This window comes from Pygocentrus nattereri, chromosome 4 (assembly GCF_015220715.1).
Source record: "Pygocentrus nattereri isolate fPygNat1 chromosome 4, fPygNat1.pri, whole genome shotgun sequence".
Lineage (NCBI taxonomy): Eukaryota > Metazoa > Chordata > Actinopteri > Characiformes > Serrasalmidae > Pygocentrus > Pygocentrus nattereri.
Window position 1 is genome coordinate 43,501,459 of NC_051214.1, and position 19,422 is coordinate 43,520,880.

The following is a 19,422-nucleotide window of genomic DNA, read 5'->3' on the forward strand; positions in this document are numbered from 1 at the left end:
TTTCATGAAACAAGAATGTACACCCAGCAGTAACTTTACATTCAATTCAAGTCAGCAAAATAATTCTGCTTACAAACCCACAGGTGGTATGGATTTCCCCTGAATTTCACAGAGAAATAATGAAATGTTAGCTGGAGGCCACTACTACTTCTAAGGGTTAAAGGTCCCTGGCTTTAGCTGATGGGGGGCAGGTGGATTGCTCAGTACTGCCTGGAGGGTCCACCTCATTATGCTCCTGTCCAGCAGGAGCCCCCAAAGCCAGATGGCCACTATCAGTTATTTCCTCAGCCGGGGTAACAAATAGGGTGGCTTCAGAATATCCACACCTTCAGACTGAAAACTGAATTACCTCTAATATCCAGCCTGCTGAGGAGATCAATACAGCACCACTGCTGCTGCTAAGTGAGGCCTATCTGAGGCCTATCTGAATCTCTCTCTCTCTCACTCTCTCTCTCTCTCTCTCTCTCTCTCTCTCTCTCTCACTCACTCAGTCCTAGGACTGAAAGATTTGTGGAAAATAAAAAATAATTGTTTTTTTTTTTTTTATAAGTTAATCACATTCTCACTTAACTCACACGTCTTCCTTTCTTTTCTTACTTCTTCATGTGTCTTATTTTCTCACTCTTTCTTTCTCTTGCTCTCACTCACCCACGCTCACACTTATATATATATATATATATATATATATATATATATATATATATACACACACACACAAGCATCCCCTCTTTCTCATTCTCACTTTGTTTGCCCTTTCCCTCTCTTATTTTATCCCTTTTTTCTTTCTCTGATGCACTCACTCACTCACTCACTCACTCACTCACTCACTCTCAGTATTTCCCTCACTCTGCTTTTCACTCTTTCATTTTCCCCTCTCTCTCGTTTGCTCACTCTCACTTTCTCCCTCTTCTCTTTGTTCTTTCCCAACCTTTCCTTTCCTCTCTCTCACATTTTGCCCTTTTCACCCCTTTTCACCTTTTTCACTCTTTCATTTCTGCCTCTCTCTCTCATGTACTCATTCTTTCTCTCTCTTTCAGTTTTTTTTCACCCTCTCGTTTGCTGACAGTTTCTCACTCTTTCTTCTCTCTTTCACTCATTCCTTTCTCCCCCTCTCATTTGCTCACTCTTCCTCACTCTTCTGTCATTCATTCTTCCCTTTCACCCTCTCATTGACTCACTATTTCTTCTCTTCCACTCTTTCCTTTCATTTACTTGCACTTTCTCTCTGTTTCTTCTCTCTTTAAATATTTTCTTTGATCCTCTCTCTCATTTACTCACTCTTTCTCTCTTTCACTGTTTTCTTTTACTCTCTGTCATTCACTCACTCTTCCTCTCTCTTTCACTCTGTCACTCTTTCCTTTCTACCTCCTGCTCTCATTTACTCACTTTTTTCTTCTTTCTTTCACTCTCTTTCTCCCTGTCTCTCGTTTACTCACTTTTTTCCACTTTTACTGTCTCCTCTCGTTCTCTGTATTCTCACTTTTTTCTCTCTCCCTCACTGTCTTTTCCCTCCCCTGTGTCTCTCTCTCTCTCTCGCCTCACCTCTGTCTCCACTGTCTTCCTCATGTGACTTCAGCGCAGTAAGTCCTGCTCTGATGGCTCTCATTTGAATCCACATGTTTGATGAGCACATTGTGGCTTGATGCTCGTTAAACTCCCTTTTCATGCACCTGCACTCTTCACACTGTGAAACCGTTTGCTTTTTTTTTTTTTACTGTGGCAGACAGAATCTTCTCATGCCTCCTACTTGAACCCGCCCATTTTGACTGTGAGGAATTTTCCATTTAATTGATAAACGGAGCTCCCGCGCCCACTCACCATTTTCAGCGCGCAGATGCTATTCTTGCGAGCGCCACACGCTCTTTAAGTGACATTTCAGTGCGACGCGCAGACACACTCTCCCCGCACTGCTAAATATGCAGCGCTACTGCTGCAATATTCATAAATATAAACAATCCTCCATCTGTTAATAGACAGTTTTTGAAATGTCACATCTTGGTTTGTGACAGACACATCCCGCATGCACACAAAACAAGCCCCTGCGAGCGCATTAAAAAGGGGCTGGAGATAGAAGCCCGCTGATTAGCACGCGCTTCCTTTCAGAGCCCCACGCCTTGTGTCTGCTATTATTTTAATCGCACCAAATTAATTCAGTTCTGCTAAATGAGCTAATTTCATGCTCTCATGAACAGACAAAACTCCTCGACTGGCAAAGGATTGTCTCCTGCGCAGCAGCTGGAAATGAACACAATGGATATGGATGATGTGGCCTTGTTTACAAGGGGCTGTGCATTACGCCCTGGCCAGTGCTCTCATCGGGTGTCACCCACATCTCATCTTTTAGGCTTTGTTAAGTGTGGAGCATGACATTCACGCTCTGGTTTTGCACAGCGAAAGTTAGTTGCGGCTGTTAGAGTGACAGTATGGCAACACGTGCTGTGTCTAAAACAAAATGAATCCAGCAGAACCCACACTTGAGTCCACTGCTTGCATGTAGGCTTTAAAAGCTGCCCTTGTTCCTGTGTTTAAAAGGCCTAAATAATATGCATATACAAATTATTTAAGCAGCTCCTACTGGGTCGTGGGTGCCTATCCTAGCCGAGAATATCCTAGCCAACCATCCCAGGGCTGACACACAGACATAAACGTTCACACCTATGGGCAATTTAGCATCTCCAACTGGCCTGACTGCATGTCGCCTGACTGTGGGAAGAAACCCACACAGATACGGGGAGAACATGCATACGCCACACAGAAAGCCAGAAATGCCTAACCAGGGAATCGAACCCGGACCCTTTGGGTTGTGAGGTGACAGTGCTTTGGGGTAATATTTACAATTACATTTACAGCATTTAGCAGACACTCTTATCCAGAGCGACTTACAAGAAGTGCTTTGTCTATCTAGAGAAAGTAGCTTTGCTAGTTACCAATAGGTTAGAGAAAAAAACGGTCCTGATCTCAGATACTGCTAGAAACAAGTCACTGTAGATATCCAGAACAAATGAACAGAGTTGAGCACAGAATGTGTAACATGTACATTTTTCAAAACATAGCATTCAGCCCCAGTCCGTACAGTCCATACAGTCCATACATGGAAGGTGAGCTGCAAAAATAGCCTATTTTGAATTCATTGTCTCTCAAACAAGCAACACATTTACATATATTCACCTATTAACCTGCTGAAGTTTAGCTCCTCCCAATACCAGTGAAGTTATAAGGAGTGTTTTAGCCCAAACTCACTACTTGAATGAGACCTAAAACAGGGCAGCCAATCAAATCAGACAGACCTATAATAAGCTTTCTGAAATTCGCATGCATTTGCCTCAACCCAACTGATAAAAATGAACCCAAAATCAGGTTATGATTGCTGCAGCGTGAACATATGAGTGTAAAGACTGCCAACCTTGGAAAACAGTTGTGTTCAGCTCAAATAATGGCGATCAATTGATTATATAGTAACAGGCCCAGACTTACAAAATATTGGGACAAACAGGCCTTAATTTATCACACCAGGTCAGTTAGTACAAGTGAGTAAGTAGATTTGTATGCGGTAAGCTTGAAGTAATATGTGAAGATGATGCTCTAATTCACTTGAATGTACTTGATTTTACCACCCTTCTCTCTTTTTCCGTCCTAGTTGTAATTCATAGAAATTGTAAAAGTGGAAAAAATATTTTAAAAAATGTTAAAAATGAAAAAAAAGAAAGAGTACACTGCACAATGTCTGCCTGGATGAATGTAGCTCTAAAGGTCACCATCTACATGACATCCAGCAGCCTTCGGAGGTTCTTCAGGGCTCAGTGCGAGGCTGCTTTAGACTTCAGTAGATTCCTGGTGTTCTATAACATTTCTCTTGAGAGGAGCTCAGAGTAAAAGAAAGTACAAGCTCAGAGTAGTTCTCTCTTCCTGACTTGTGTCTCTGGAAAGCGCTCAACTCCACACTGTCTGAAAAAACGGATACTTTCTTTCATTAAGGTAGATGCTGTGTCTGGGCCCATGCCACTGGTGCTCCTGCATCTCCATGGTGGGATATTTATTGCTGACCTTGTGGTGTGTCAGTCTGATGAGAGCAAACGTCTCTCTGTAGACAGGCAATTAGAGGCTGTGTGGTGCGCAGGCTGCCTCTGCCTGCCCGTTCTTCAAGTAATTGCTGTGACAACAACTGAGACGGCAGCGGAGAGCACAGTGAGCTCCGTGTGCCAAGCAAGACTGTCCAGCTGGATATGTTCTCAGATTTGATCTGGAACGAGGAACTGTTAGAGGTAGAACTGTAATGTGTGCTGTTACTCAGCTCAGCACACACAGCTCTCATTGTGCTAGCATATGCCATACGCATGTTATGGTAGCATAAGAGAGACTAGTACAAGCACTAGGGCTGCACTATATAGACATGAACACGATGTTCGATAAAGTTGCTGGATATTCCAATGATGAAATGAGGTGTGCAACACGTACAGCACCATTTACAGCTGTGCAAAGTGCAAAATAAAAATAATGAAATATTTAATGTTGTTTTAAAACATTTCTAGAACAGCTTTGTCTATATAGGTTTTTTATATGAGCCTACGAGCATCGATACAATATACAACATACCACTTACCATATAGGAGCACTTTATAGTTCCACAGTTACAGACCGTAGCCCATCTGTTTCTCTGCATACTTTGTTAGCCCCCTTTTACCCTGATCTTCAATGGTCAGGACCCCCACAGAGCAGATGTTATTTGGGTGGTGTATCATTCTCAGCTCTGTAGTGACACTGCAGGTGGTGGTGTGGTAGTGTGTGATGCGCTGGTCTGAGTGGATCAGACACCTCAGTGTCACTGCTGGACTGAGAACAGTCCACCAACCAAAAATATCCAGCATGTGGGCAGAGTCCTGAGACCACCGATGAAGGATGACCAACATTAACTGTGCAGCAACAGATGAGCTATCGTCTCTGGCTTAATCTACAAGGTGGACCAATAAAATAGGAGTGTCTAATAGAGTGGACAGTGAGTGGACACAGTGTTTAAAAGACTCCAGCAGCACTGCTGTGTCTGATCCGCTCCACCCAGCACACCATACACTAACACCCCACCACCTTGTCAGTGTCCCTGCAGTGCTGAGAATGATCCACCAAATAATGCTACGCTACAGATGACAGATAAAAACCTTCAGGCATTTATTTTGACTTTTTCTTAATCATTTATTTATGTATGTTTTTATTTATTTATTTATTTATTTATTTATTTAGGCACACTTGGGCATGGCTAACACTATGCTAGCATAGAGAAAAGGCGTGGCTGGGCTTCTGTTTGGAGAAGGTTATGTAACCATTTCCTGTCTGCTGTGATAATTAACACCACTTATATGCTTTAACATTTAACCCCACCCACATTTTCTGATGAAATGAAGCTGCGCATCAATACGTTATTACAGCAGTTTCTGCATAATTGAATGTTTAAAATGTGAACAAAGTCATTCAGAGTGGTTGGATGTGAAATGCTCCATTCTAGAGAAATTTTGTCACCATTGAGTCACAATTGCTCCCAGTGGTGTTGATAGGACAGGAGACATTTATTACCTCTAGAAAGCTCCATAAAAAGTTATTACATGAAGAGGTTATGGGTACACTGCCTGATGCCATTGCTTTATGATGTTTTGGCCTAATATTTTCTTAAAGCCTTTCATGGGGAAGAGATACATGCAGGGTGTTGTGGCAAAATAGTACCTAGTAAAAAAGTTTTATTTAGGTTTAGCGTTATTTTTCCATCATTGCATATACAGGCCAGAAGACACATTTAGGTTTACTGGTGGTTTTAGGTATTAAATTAAATGAATAAGACCACTTGTCCCTATCACCACCACTATGACCTGTTCAAAGTTTCTCTACGATAGAGCATTTCACATCAAACCTGTCTGAGTAACTTCGTTTACATCTCATCCGCTGACTTATGCAGAGATTTTGAAATATTTGGTGCAATTCCACTTTAACTAGTGTTAACTAAGGACGCACAAACGGAATCCTGAATTTGGAGCCTAAGCCTGTGCTCCACGTTTGGATAGAGCCTTAGGGAAACGCTGTCTTGTTTACAGTATCTTTGCTGTCAGTGGTGTATTCTGTGATATCGTTTAAAGTGGTTTTTAAAGGGGTTCAGAATCTGCTCCTCTGAGTATGTTTAACTGCAGGAAAAACCTCTATCTGACAGACATGCCAGCTCATTACCTGTGGGTGAGTGGAGATGGCTTCATGGGTCTGCAGAGTTTAGTGCTCTTTCCTAATCGAGCCATAGCTCGCATAATACTGAAGCTTAGATACATCTCCACATCTCCACTTGACATTCATCCTTGTGACATTAAGCTGTAAAGACATTTTTCTACAGGCCTCCTTCAGCGACTGCATCTGTCTCTGATACTCAGGTATCTGCTCTCAAGTACATGGAAGTGCAGTTCTTACCCAGGAAGGTAGCTACGAAATACTGTTATCTATAGAAATGGACAAAAGGATGTACAAAATTCAGGATTCAAGACAGATGTTTTTACTGGTTAAGATAGGCTACATACTTTAGTCAATGTTTTTTTTTTTTTTTGCATTATTTTTTATTTGTGGGTCTACGAATACATTATTACAGTCATTTATATATGTTACACATTTTACATCATAACCAGAATTAAAAGCAATATTTGAGAAAAGAAGAAAGAAAAAAAAAATATATATATATCCATAGTAGCAGAAGTAAACAAACGATTTTTACAAATAGGACCAACTACACCAATTTAACTGTGGAGATTGATGCCAAAGTACTACCTTCTGCACATTAGCTGCTCAATAGTATTGCATAAAGTTAGGAAGAGCCAAACCACCTTCTATACTTTAGTCAATGTTAATAGATAACACTGGGTCACAGAATGTCAGAAACCACATAAGCATAATGGAGATATATTATTGATTATATTGAACTACTCAGCAAGTTGATTGTGGCAGTATAAGCTTCCATTACTTGTTAGCTAAGATAGGAGTCGGCAACACAAATGATATGAAGAGCCATTTTGTCCCTTCAACAAAAATCTAACCACATTGGGAGTTAAAATATTTTATGTCAATTTTACCATCTGGGCTGTAAATATGTCTCAGTATGTGCTGATTTACTACTATAGACTAAAAGCATAATATGAATGAAAAGTACTTACCCTGGTGTAAGCTTTAGCTCTGCTATAGTTGCATATATTTCTCGCATCTCCGCCAAAGTAGAATAGTTTCTTGTAAAATGTCTCTAAACGTTCGGCTTTTTATGAAGTTTACTGAAGTCAGCCTCTCATTTGCCAGCTTGTTTGGATTGAAATCGCCTTAAATGTACGTATGAATGAAAATTATTGTAACTGCCGTACATTTTAAGGTGGAAATTCTAAAAAGAAGTTCACTTCAGCTTCACTACTTTTTAGTGTTTGATAGTTTTCCATTGCAGAATAAGTCTAATCAGGAAACCAGCTGGAGTGATCATAAATGCAAATATGTCCTCTCGTCTCCACATTATTGTCCATCTTCAAAATTTCTCTTTTGCTTTTTCAGTAGTAACTAGCTAGGTGAGATCGTTGTCTGCGTTGCTATGGTAGCGGTCTGCATGCCAATTAAAGGGTGGTGAATTAGCGTTTATACAATACACAATATACAACTCCAATGTTTAAGACTGTTTAGTGGTAAATTTGTGTTAGAACAGCTTTTTCCAGTGTTCAGGTCAACTCAGAATTGATTTATATCACACTTTTTGACATAAAACAGCTTTACAGAACGTTTTGAATACTGTAAGTCTATTAGGTTTCATGACGGGAAGCTTGAAAATATACAGGCTAGCAATTTAGTAAAACTCAACAACTTTGCTGGTGCTTGCGAGTCAGTATGCTGCTCCTGAACATAAGTGCCTTGCCAAGGATGAGTTGTTAAGGATGTTACTGAGAAGGCAGCTAGGGAGGCCAGTGCTCTTCCACAACTTTTTCACCATCTACTCTAGCTGACTACTAGGCTACTAGGCTAATTTACTGATTAGGCTAACTATTCTAGCTACATCCAGAAACGTGAAAATATGTATTTTTTAGACAAATAACGTTGGCACTTTGCCCGCTAAAGAGTGGCTCATCAGCATATAAGTGATTAAGTGATACTTTTTTGATCCCACAAACGGGGAAATTCCACCTCTGCATTTAAACCATCCGTGAAGTGAAACACCACATACACACACTAGTGAACACACACACTAGGGGGCAGTGAGCACACTTGCCCAGAGCGGTGGGCAGCCCTATCCACGGCGCCCGGGGAGCAGTTGGGGGTTAGGTGTCTTGCTCAAGGACACCTCAGTCATGGACTGTCGGCCCTGGGGATCGAACCGGCAACCTTCCGGTCACAGGGCCAGATCCCTAACCTCCAGCCCACAACTGCCCCTATAACTTGATACATGTTAGCTTCATTAGCTCGGCTGCTGTATGGCTGTATTTTTGTGCCAGTGCTGTCACCTAAGAAAGGTAAGCCAACACTCTACATCGTTTTCGACCAAAATCTTTTTTTTTTCCTGCAGTAAACTGGATATGAACTCTGTTCATGAACTCTTACAGATATTTCAGCATTAAAATTAGTCAGACTGCTCCAGTGCAAGACTAAAGGAAGTTGCAGACATTTCATTTTTTATATTTATTCATGTGACTGCGGTCAGATTAGAGCCTTGCATTAACCGCCCCCCTAAGACTTGCGTCCCACTTTTTTTATTGTTTGGCTTTGTTCTGTTAGCGATGACGTCAGAACACTGTCAGCTTTGTTTTCTGTTCAGATTTCAAGCTGATTGATGTTGTTCTCTACTTTTGCCACCACTTAAGAAAGTTTGTCTACAGGAAGTTTTTTTTTTTCTTTTTCCTCTTAGTCGTCTTAATCTTCCATTTCACTCAGCCTTGGTTGAGCTCAGGCCAGATTTCAAAGTGCTGGCCTAAGGGAAATCCAGCAGTCGCTGGCTTGCAGAAACTCATTTACTGATGGATATAGATGATTGACAACCATCCCATGGCTTCGTTTCCCTCCATCTTGATCCTCTTCAAATGCCCTCCGATTGCTTTTTTGAGAAAAACTCCCCCGTTCCCGATGATGGGGAATTAACCCGACATCACCACCGGACTTTGTAAGTGCGAACAAACTGCATGTGTAAGCAAACCCACATTGCCGACTCCTCTTCTAGAGGTTTGAAGCAGAGCTTGTTTTTTATTTGAAGATTGGTTCCTTCAAGGTTCAAGTGTTATGTAAACAACCCTCAGGCTCTGCATAAGTATTACAGGTGTTCTCATAGTATCATACGTACTCAGACATCGTCTTTATTGCTGTTATTATTTCAAACCTCAGCTAGTCTCTCAAATGGCAGTCATAAGAGCAAGTCCTCTCTTTCAGGCAGCCTATTGAAGCAGCACTCGAGTTTTTGTTGGAAGCAACAAAGACTTTACATGAGTTATGATTTTGTGCTTTGTTGCTTTTTGAAGAGTGAAGAACAAGAGAACAGTGCCTGGTATTGTTCACTGTATTTCTAATTAGCAGATTAAAGGCACATGGTAGAAGGCAACACTATCATTCCTTTTGTTTAACCCTTAGAAGTCCAGTTGGGCTACTGTTGTTTTGCTGTCCTGTTTGTATGTAATTATGTAAGCATTTTTGTCCTCAATGGAGTGGTCTCTTCTAGGATGACAGTGTCCCCTCCATTGCAGACATTGTACAGAAGTAAACCCTAATACAAGCCAGTCAGTTTTATTTAAGCATTTTAAGCATTTTATCATAGAAAAACCCTTCAAAACTGAAGCAATTTAACCGGTTAGTCTGTAGTTTATATAGCACATATGCTCACTAGCACAATAGCTAATCCAACCAAAGGAAAGTGACTTGTAATTTACTAAAACTTTCAGTTAGCTGGCCATTTCATCTGTAATAGCTACTGTGATAATTAGCATATTTGTAAACCAAACCTCAAGCTGGCCAAACCATTCAAGATGCCTAACTATAAATGTTACATCAAAGTGTATATCTGTAGTCATTTAGGTGTTAAACCAGCAGCGCCAAGATGAGGACAACTCATACAGTGGACTGTGTAGATGAAGCTAAAGTTAGCTACTTATTCTCATTTCCCATTCCGCCCTAAATGATTTAGTAGTTCCGTTCACATGCCTGGATGAGCACTAGTGTGCAGTTGCTGCATTATTTAAGGTCTAATGCGAATTCAGACAAGAAGCTTACCTTAGCCTCGAGATTAGTGATTCAAATTCAGAATTCAGAAAACTCGTCTTTGTACTTCTCAACGGTGCGAACTTAGTTTCATCACATTCTCTGGGTAGAAGCTGTGCCTGTCCTAAGTGGACAGATATTTTATAGCGAAGGTGCTGCAGTGTTCCTGTGAATCCAGCTTTCTGGTTGATTAATGTTGTTTTTGTATCATCAAAGACATTTACATTTATGGCATTTGGCTGACGCTCTTATCCAGAGGGACTTACAATTTGATCATTTTACACAGGTAGGCCAAGGCGGTGTTAGGAGTCTTGCCCAAGGACTCTTATTGGTATAGTGTAGGGTATTTGCCCAGGTGGGGATTGAACCCCAGTCTACAGTGTAGAAGGCAGAGGTGTTACCCACTACACTATCCCAACCGAATCCCAAGACGTGTTGGAATATGTAGAGTGAGTGCACTGCTGTTAGGAAGAGCCCATAACCTGATGTAATGACACTGCAGGACATTAGCGCATTTTGAAATTGTATCTATTAAGTTCATCTGTAGAGTTTGGGTTGGGCTGGTCTGCATCTTGTTCCTCCCAGTCTGAAAACGAGTCCCACTCCGGCCCCTCATCCGAGCCTTTCATTTCCTATTTCCTATAACCAGAGGCTCATTATCTGAACCTGACACTGCTGCTGCATTTGTGAACGGTATGATGAGTACGAAACAACCTAATTGAACATCTATGTGATATTTAGGACCTTTGTGTTAAACAACGCCCTCTATCACCATCAAAACACTAACTAAGGTATTACTGCTTGATTTGGTAGTTTGTAACTTCTAATTTCCCACTTACAACTAGGAAAAAGAAAGCGGATTCCCAAGTTCAGTGAATTGACGTGTAATCTGAGTAACTGTCTGTTGATAAGCAAAAATATTAACTGCAATCTTAACTAAACAGTAGACTAGAGCAGTGGTGCCCATTTATTTGATCTTGGGGGGCAAGAGGCCAAAATAAATGCACAAAGAAAGAAGAAAAGAAGATTTATTCATAATTTTAACAAGGATTGTTTAACATTACATGGTACACTGTTAGAAATAAAGGTGCTGTGCAGGTACATTTTATATTCATTAATGTATAAACAATGTAAATGTTCCCTCAAAGGCATAACAGTGGTTTTAAGGTCCAATTGTGGATGTTAAATAAGTTTTTCCAGGTGAAAAGTGCATATTGGTACCTTTTCATAATCTAATGTTTTAAAACAAAAGAATAAAATTAAAAGCCTAGAGGCAAGATGGGGTGTGTGGAATCAATACAACTTAGAAAATACCATTTTAATGGAATATAGAACAGTTCCCTGACTAAACACACTCTTGTGATAAGAGGGGCACTGCCGAGTGACAATTTTGTAACTTTTTTTTCTGAGAGTGTGTTGTGTTACTAAACTACTGCAAAATACAATTTTAAAATGAAAATAAGAATTTCATGAGTCATATACAGTAGAAAGTTGTCTGTTCTCTCATTATGTGAGGAGGTGAGTTCAGGGTAATTAACTGGTGAGCCATATCAAACATCCATATGTGCTGCCCTGGTATAGACAGATTACCAGTATAAAGGGTCTCACCACAGAAATGATCCTTCTACGATATCAGCAATCAATATATTAGTATAATATACTAATAAAAACGGACTGGTGTGCATGTCTATTATTTCCTTATCAGTTATGTCCTGTTGTTTAAATTAGCAGATTCACACTGTTGGAATTCACGGAGCTGAAGTGTTGATGTTAGATGAACTTCTGCAGCATTTGTTTAACTGTACAGATTAACCGTGGACAGTTCATCACCCTCAGCGCCCCCATTAGTCAGGAGCATGATTGTCGATGTCAGACAGACTTTCTGTAGGATTGTGGTCTCTCTCCATCTCTGTGCGTCAGTGAAAGCACTACAACAAATCACCAGCCACTCACTGACCACGCATGTCCTGTACCACCCTTACACCAGCTCTGGCCTGCCAAGCCACAGTAGAAGGGTCCTGCTGTGCTTCACACAGAAACGCTGCTGCGTCGAGCAGCTCACTGCCATTTGATTTCTGATGGATTGCATTTATTCACTCGGCTGACGTTCATTCCACCTGCTAGAAAAGGCAGTGGGCAGCAGTGCAGAAGACTGAGGCGGAATGCTCTCTTTATTTAGCTCTTGTCTGTCTCCATCTGGGTAGGAATGAGACGGCTCTGCCATACACTTCTCAGTTTTTTTCTGCTTGCCACTTGTTAGGCATAAAAGTGGGCGTACAGACTATGTTGTGTCTGTGTTTTTTATTTTTGCTTTCACTTGTCAGGTCTTCAGATATATATATATATATATATATATATATACTGCGATGGACTGGCGACCTGTCCCAGGGTGTGTCCTGCCTTCCACCCGAAGACTGCTGGGATAGGCTCCAGCATCCCCCCGCGACCCTGACGGAGTAGCGGCTTGAAAATGGATGGATGGATGGATGGATAGATATATATATATATTGTGTATGTGTGTGTGTGTGTGTGTGTGTGTGTGTGTGTGTGTTTATTTATTTATTTATATTTATATTTATAAACTGCATGATGACTGTCCAGCTGGAATGAAGCTAATCATTATTTGCTACTATTTTAAACTCTGTTATAGTTACAATATTGATTATATTTTCATCCTGAAGTATATCGTTTTTACTGTGTAGTAATTTTAATATATTATTCAAAAGTAGTTACATAATTATACAAAATACACTAAGAATATCTTTAAAAAATGATTATTTGACTCATAAAAAGTAGTGAAACCTTTTTAAGTGCTATAGAGAACCATATAACATGGAACCATATAGAACTCTCGGAGAGCCCTGTGGTAATATGTTTATAAACCTCATGATGACCATCCAATTTTAGCTGAGCTAATCTTTATTTAATAAATATTTGCTGTTATTCAAAACTCTGTAATTGTTTTGATGGCAAGTTTTATTGTGTGTGATTTTTTTTAACCTTTCAGTGTCTGCAGTTATTACTCTAGTTATATTGAGATACTACTCAAATGTAAGTACATAATTATTACATAGTTACATACTGTATGCTTGGCAAGAAGGGCTCTATATAGTACAAAAGGGTTACTTGACTTATAAAATGAGTGGAATTTGGTGCCGTATAGAACTAGTTTAAAATGTTCTTTAAAGAATGATATACAAGAGGTTCTCCATCATAGAGAAAAAACACGTTTCTCAGAGTTTCTATTAATGACTTCATGATAAGACAGCACAGAAATACGATTCAAACAGTTTGTGAATCAGTAGAGTCGCCTTTTCTATTCCATCTTATTGCGAGATCGTTCATGACTCATAACCGGAGTTATGAGCCGATGAAGACAAGTTGAGCCTCGCACTGTGTGTAACTGGTGGATTTATGTGTCCGTCATTTGCCTCTCGCCTGTAATTGGTGGATTCATGTGTCAGTCCATGTTTTATGTGAAACTGACCAATAGCACTTAGAAAGGCCTTACCTTCCATGCCAGAAACCTTCCTTGTCACCTTGGACGCAGATTTGATATAGTGTGCTGAAGTTACTGCAGCAATTTTGGGAAGTATAGCAACGACTAGACCATTTGTCTATTCTTTTATTCATATATTTCACACCTCGACACTTGGTAAACCCATTTCGATCACAAAATAATTAGTCCAAATGAGTAAAGCTTCTTCAGTTTTAAGGCTGAATGATGTCTTTACGTAGTGCTCCAGGTCAAAATGGAGATAGATCATTATAGAGATGATATTGATCTGGACTGGTATATAACATGTGGGTACCATGACGCAGTCAGAAGAATACATTGTATCTGACAATTTTACAGTAGAAGGAAAAAACATACTTGTAATGTAAGTCAATGGAACCACTGACAATTGAGCTGTTTCTTATGTCAAAATCTGAAAAGCAGCAAAAAAGGAAATATAACACATACACATGCCACACACTGATACCTGATCCTTAAGTATTGGATAATCTACAGAGCTTGAATACCGACTCTCATGCACATCATCACTGTGTGGTATTCCGGTGCCAGTGCTGGTAATGGGATTTGTGCAACCCTACGGAATATTATTTAGCAAGCTGTTTAAATCCACATTATTTCTTGAGTTCTCTCACTTCTCTTTCCCAACATGGTGATTACTGCAATGATGCATCGTCAGCATTTTTACCGTAATTTAAAAGCATCAAATGGCCAGTTATGTACGCTGGGGGAGCAGCTCGGTGGCAGTGGAGCGTTGATGTCACTGGCATATTGAGATTAGTGCCACAGGCCTGGCTTGAGCAAGAATTCAACAAACCATCTGCCATTGATATGTGTTTTGAGCATGAATTAAAAGCACTTTATCTGGACGCCCACACTCGCTGGGCAAACAGTGGCGCACTTTCCAGAGGCAGGCGGGTGATTGATCTCTGCATGGACTTTAAGAAAGGCATAATAATGGTGCTGACACAGTCCCCTCAGATGACTCACTTTTCCTCAAAAGACGGTGGAGAAAAACATCTGACAAGCAATAAAGAGCAGCTTTTGTTTTCATGGAAATTCAGTGACACAGTGTTGATGGGAAGCGTTTCCTTAGCAAACCGTTTCAGTCTGCTCTTATTCCACCTAAAATGTCCAAAGGAGCACCCAGCTTGTTGCATGAATAGAAAGCTTAAAGGCATACAGTTGAAATGGGTCCTGCGAGTCGAAATGCCAGCCCACTGCTCTTTAGAGCAAGTTTATCGAGCCGAGTCCCTTTGCACCAGCATCAAATTTATTCATCCATGCATGTGTAGGACTGAGGGCCAGGCTGAAGCTTTTGTTTAGCTTTCTTTTGTTTATTTATTTTGTTATTTTTAGAGATGGTGCACATTTCTGGGGACTGATGGGTTTGTGAACTACTGTTCATTTCCCCTTTTGAGTGAACCTGTGTATTTATTTACTCCCTACACTTATTAGTGGATGCTTTGGATGTTGATATTGTGGATTGTGGGAGTAGAATGTAATGAGGATATCATTTTAGATGATCATTAACTGATATAAATATTTGTAGTAATTACAAATAATAAATAAGAAAGTGATAATGAATAAACAAACGTCGCTCACCGCCGCCCTCTAAAGGTGTTATTAACAAACACCAAATAAACAAACGTCACTCACCGCCGCCCCCTCTAAAGGTGTTATTAACAAACACCAAATAAACAAACGTCGCTCACCGCCGCCCTCTAAAGGTGTTATTAACAAACACCAAATAAACAAACGTCGCTCACTGCCGCCCTCTAAAGGCGTTATTAACAAACACCAAATAAACAAACGTCACTCACCGCCGCCCTCTAAAGGTGTTATTAACAAACACCAAATAAACAAACGTCACTCACCGCCGCCCTCTAAAGGTGTTATTAACAAACACCAAATAAACAAACGTCGCTCACCGCCGCCCTCTAAAGGTGTTATTACCAAACACCAAATAAACAAACGTCGCTCACCGCCGCCCTCTAAAGGTGTTATTAACAAACACCAAATAAACAAACATCGCTCACCGCCGCCCTCTAAAGGTGTTATTAACAAACACCAAATAAACAAACGTCGCTCACTGCCGCCCTCTAAAGGCGTTATTAACAAACACCAAATAAACAATCGTCGCTCACCGCCGCCCTCTAAAGGCGTTATTAACAAACACCAAATAAACAAACGTCGCTCACCGCCGCCCTCTAAAGGTGTTATTAACAAACACCAAATAAACAAACGTCGCTCACTGCCGCCCTCTAAAGGCGTTATTAACAAACACCAAATAAACAAACGTCACTCACCGCCGCCCTCTAAAGGTGTTATTAACAAACACCAAATAAACAAACGTCACTCACCGCTGCCCTCTAAAGGTGTTATTAACAAACACCAAATAAACAAACGTCGCTCACCGCCGCCCTCTAAAGGTGTTATTAACAAACACCAAATAAACAAACGTCGCTCACCGCCGCCCTCTAAAGGTGTTATTAACAAACACCAAATAAACAAACGTCGCTCACCGCCGCCCTCTAAAGGTGTTATTAACAAACACCAAATAAACAAACGTCGCTCACCGCCGCCCTCTAAAGGTGTTGTTAACAAACACCAAATAAACAAACGTCACTCACCGCCGCCCTCTAAAGGTGTTATTAACAAACACCAAATAAACAAACGTCACTCACCGCCGCCCTCTAAAGGTGTTATTAACAAACACCAAATAAACAAACGTCGCTCACCGCTGCCCTCTAAGGTGTTATTAACAAACACCAAATAAACAAACGTCGCTCACCACCGCCCTCTAAAGGTGTTATTAACAAACACCAAATAAACAAACGTCACTCACCGCCGCCCTCTAAAGGTGTTATTACCAAACACCAAATAAACAAACGTCGCTCACCGCCGCCCTCTAAAGGTGTTATTAACAAACACCAAATAAACAAACGTCGCTCACCACTTGTGGATTGTGGGAGTAGAATGTAATGAGGATATAATTTTAGATGATCATTAACTGATATAAATATTTGTAGTAATTACAAATAATAAATAAGAAAGTGATAATGAATAAACAAACGTCGCTCACCGCCGCCCTCTAAAGGTGTTATTAACAAACACCAAATAAACAAACGTCGCTCACCGCCGCCCTCTAAAGGTGTTATTAACAAACACCAAATAAACAAACGTCGCTCACCGCCGCCCTCTAAAGGTGTTATTAACAAACACCAAATAAACAAACGTCGCTCACCGCCGCCCTCTAAAGGTGTTATTAACAAACACCAAATAAACAAACGTCGCTCAACGCCGCCCTCTAAAGGTGTTATTAACAAACACCAAATAAACAAACGTCGCTCACCGCCGCCCTCTAAAGGTGTTATTACCAAACACCAAATAAACAAACGTCGCTCACCGCCGCCCTCTAAAGGTGTTATTACCAAACACCAAATAAACAAACGTCGCTCACCGCCGCCCTCTAAAGGTGTTATTACCAAACACCAAATAAACAAACGTCGCTCACCGCCGCCCTCTAAAGGTGTTATTACCAAACACCAAATAAACAAACGTCGCTCAACGCCGCCCTCTAAAGGTGTTATTAACAAACACCAAATAAACAAACGTCGCTCACCGCCGCCCTCTAAAGGTGTTATTAACAAACACCAAATAAACAAACGTCGCTCACCGCCGCCCTCTAAAGGTGTTATTAACAAACACCAAATAAACAAACATCTCTCACCGCCGCCCTCTAAAGGTGTTATTAACAAACACCAAATAAACAAACATCTCTCACCGCCGCCCTCTAAAGGTGTTATTAACAAACACCAAATAAACAAACATCGCTCACCGCCGCCCTCTAAAGGTGTTATTAACAAACATCAAATAAACAAACGTCGCTCACCGCCGCCCTCTAAAGGTGTTATTAACAAACACCAAATAAACAAACGTCGCTCACCGCCGCCCTCTAAAGGTGTTATTAACAAACACCAAATAAACAAACGTCGCTCACCGCCGCCCTCTAAAGGTGTTATTAACAAACACCAAATAAACAAACATCGCTCACCGCCGCCCTCTAAAGGTGTTATTAACAAACACCAAATAAACAAACGTTGCTCACCGCCGCCCTCTAAAGGTGTTATTAACAAACACCAAATAAACAAACGTCACTCACCGCCGCCCTCTAAAGGTGTTATTAACAAACACCAAATAAACAAACGTCGCTCACCGCCGCCTTCTAAAGGTGTTATTAACAAACACCAAATAAACAAACATCGCTCACCGCTGCCCTCTAAAGGTGTTATTACCAAACACCAAATAAACAAACGTCGCTCACCGCCGCCCTCTAAAGGTGTTATTAACAAACACCAAATAAACAAACGTCGCTCACCACTTGTGGATTGTGGGAGTAGAATGTAATGAGGATATAATTTTAGATGATCATTAACTGATATAAATATTTGTAGTAATTACAAATAATAAATAAGAAAGTGATAATGAATAAACAAACGTCGCTCACCGCCGCCCTCTAAAGGTGTTAACAAACACCAAATAAACAAACATCACTCATCACTGACTTCCAGAACTGAATCAGAATTTAGAACTGTGCTGTTTACATAAGACCCATGATGTGTCTCAATAAATGTGTTCTGATTTCTTGTTTGCATAATTTTTTACCGACCTAATCCATCTAATTCACATGCTATTGCCATATAAACATATGATTGCTAAAGCTAACAGTAGCTGAAAATTGCTTAAAATTGCACCTGATGTGCATGAATGCTCCTGCCCTTTTAGCCAATAGCAGTCTCTGGCTACTGAAGTCACAGTAGGCCTTTTTGTTTGCTGAGGAAAGAGAAATTGTCGCTAGGATTAGTGGGCGGGTTGTTGAGATACTGGGCAGCTCCGCCTACTCATGTTTTCATGTTAAGGGAAAGACTGCTATGTAAGGACACTCAAGTGGTCCAGCACTGCTCAGACAGCCCTGGTGAGTTATCTACTGTTTATGAAACCGGGGTATCACTAACACTTCCCAAGCCAGCACTTTGGATCATTAAAGATGAGACTGGCACACAAAAGCGCAATATTGAGACCAGAGAAATGGGAATTCTACCACTTGTTTGTAGAATTAATGCCATGAGAAAGCTAAATATGAGTTGCCTCGCTTTTGCTTATTGTGGATCTCTTGTACTGCTCAAAATGAAAAGTCTACTGAGAGACCCAAATGAAACTGTGAATAATTGGGCTGCATGATATTAAGCAAAGCTTTTAAATTGATTTATGACCAATTGGAATAGAAGTTTGCAAATGCTACATTCTCTCTTTCTAAAATGAAAAAGTTGAATGTACAGTACTGTGTAAAATTTAAAGACTACTCTAGATTCATTTAATTTCCAGCGATAATGTCTATTAAATACCAGTCAGGATAAAAAAGAGGAAATGCATTCGCCAAAACAATTACACAGAAACCAAAAGAGTGTCCTGCCTTTACCTTTACTGCACCCTCCACTCTTTTCAGTTTTTCAAAGAAATCTTCAGGAATATTTTTTCACACCTCCAAAGTTCAGTCTTAGACATTGGTTACATTTTCTACTTCTGGCAATCCAAATAACCTGAAACAGGTTCAGTGATGTTGAGATCTTCAAAAGATGACAGCTTTGAGTACTGTTTATTTGACAGGGATAGTTTTG

The 19,422-nt window shown here is 40.5% G+C and overlaps 1 protein-coding gene across 2 annotated transcripts in view; it reads left to right on the forward strand.

Moving 5' to 3' along the window:
- Window positions 1–19,422, forward strand: part of nkain2 (sodium/potassium transporting ATPase interacting 2) — a 267,619-nt gene that overhangs the window by 173,352 nt on the left and 74,845 nt on the right. The gene's annotated exons all lie outside the window — the stretch shown is intronic.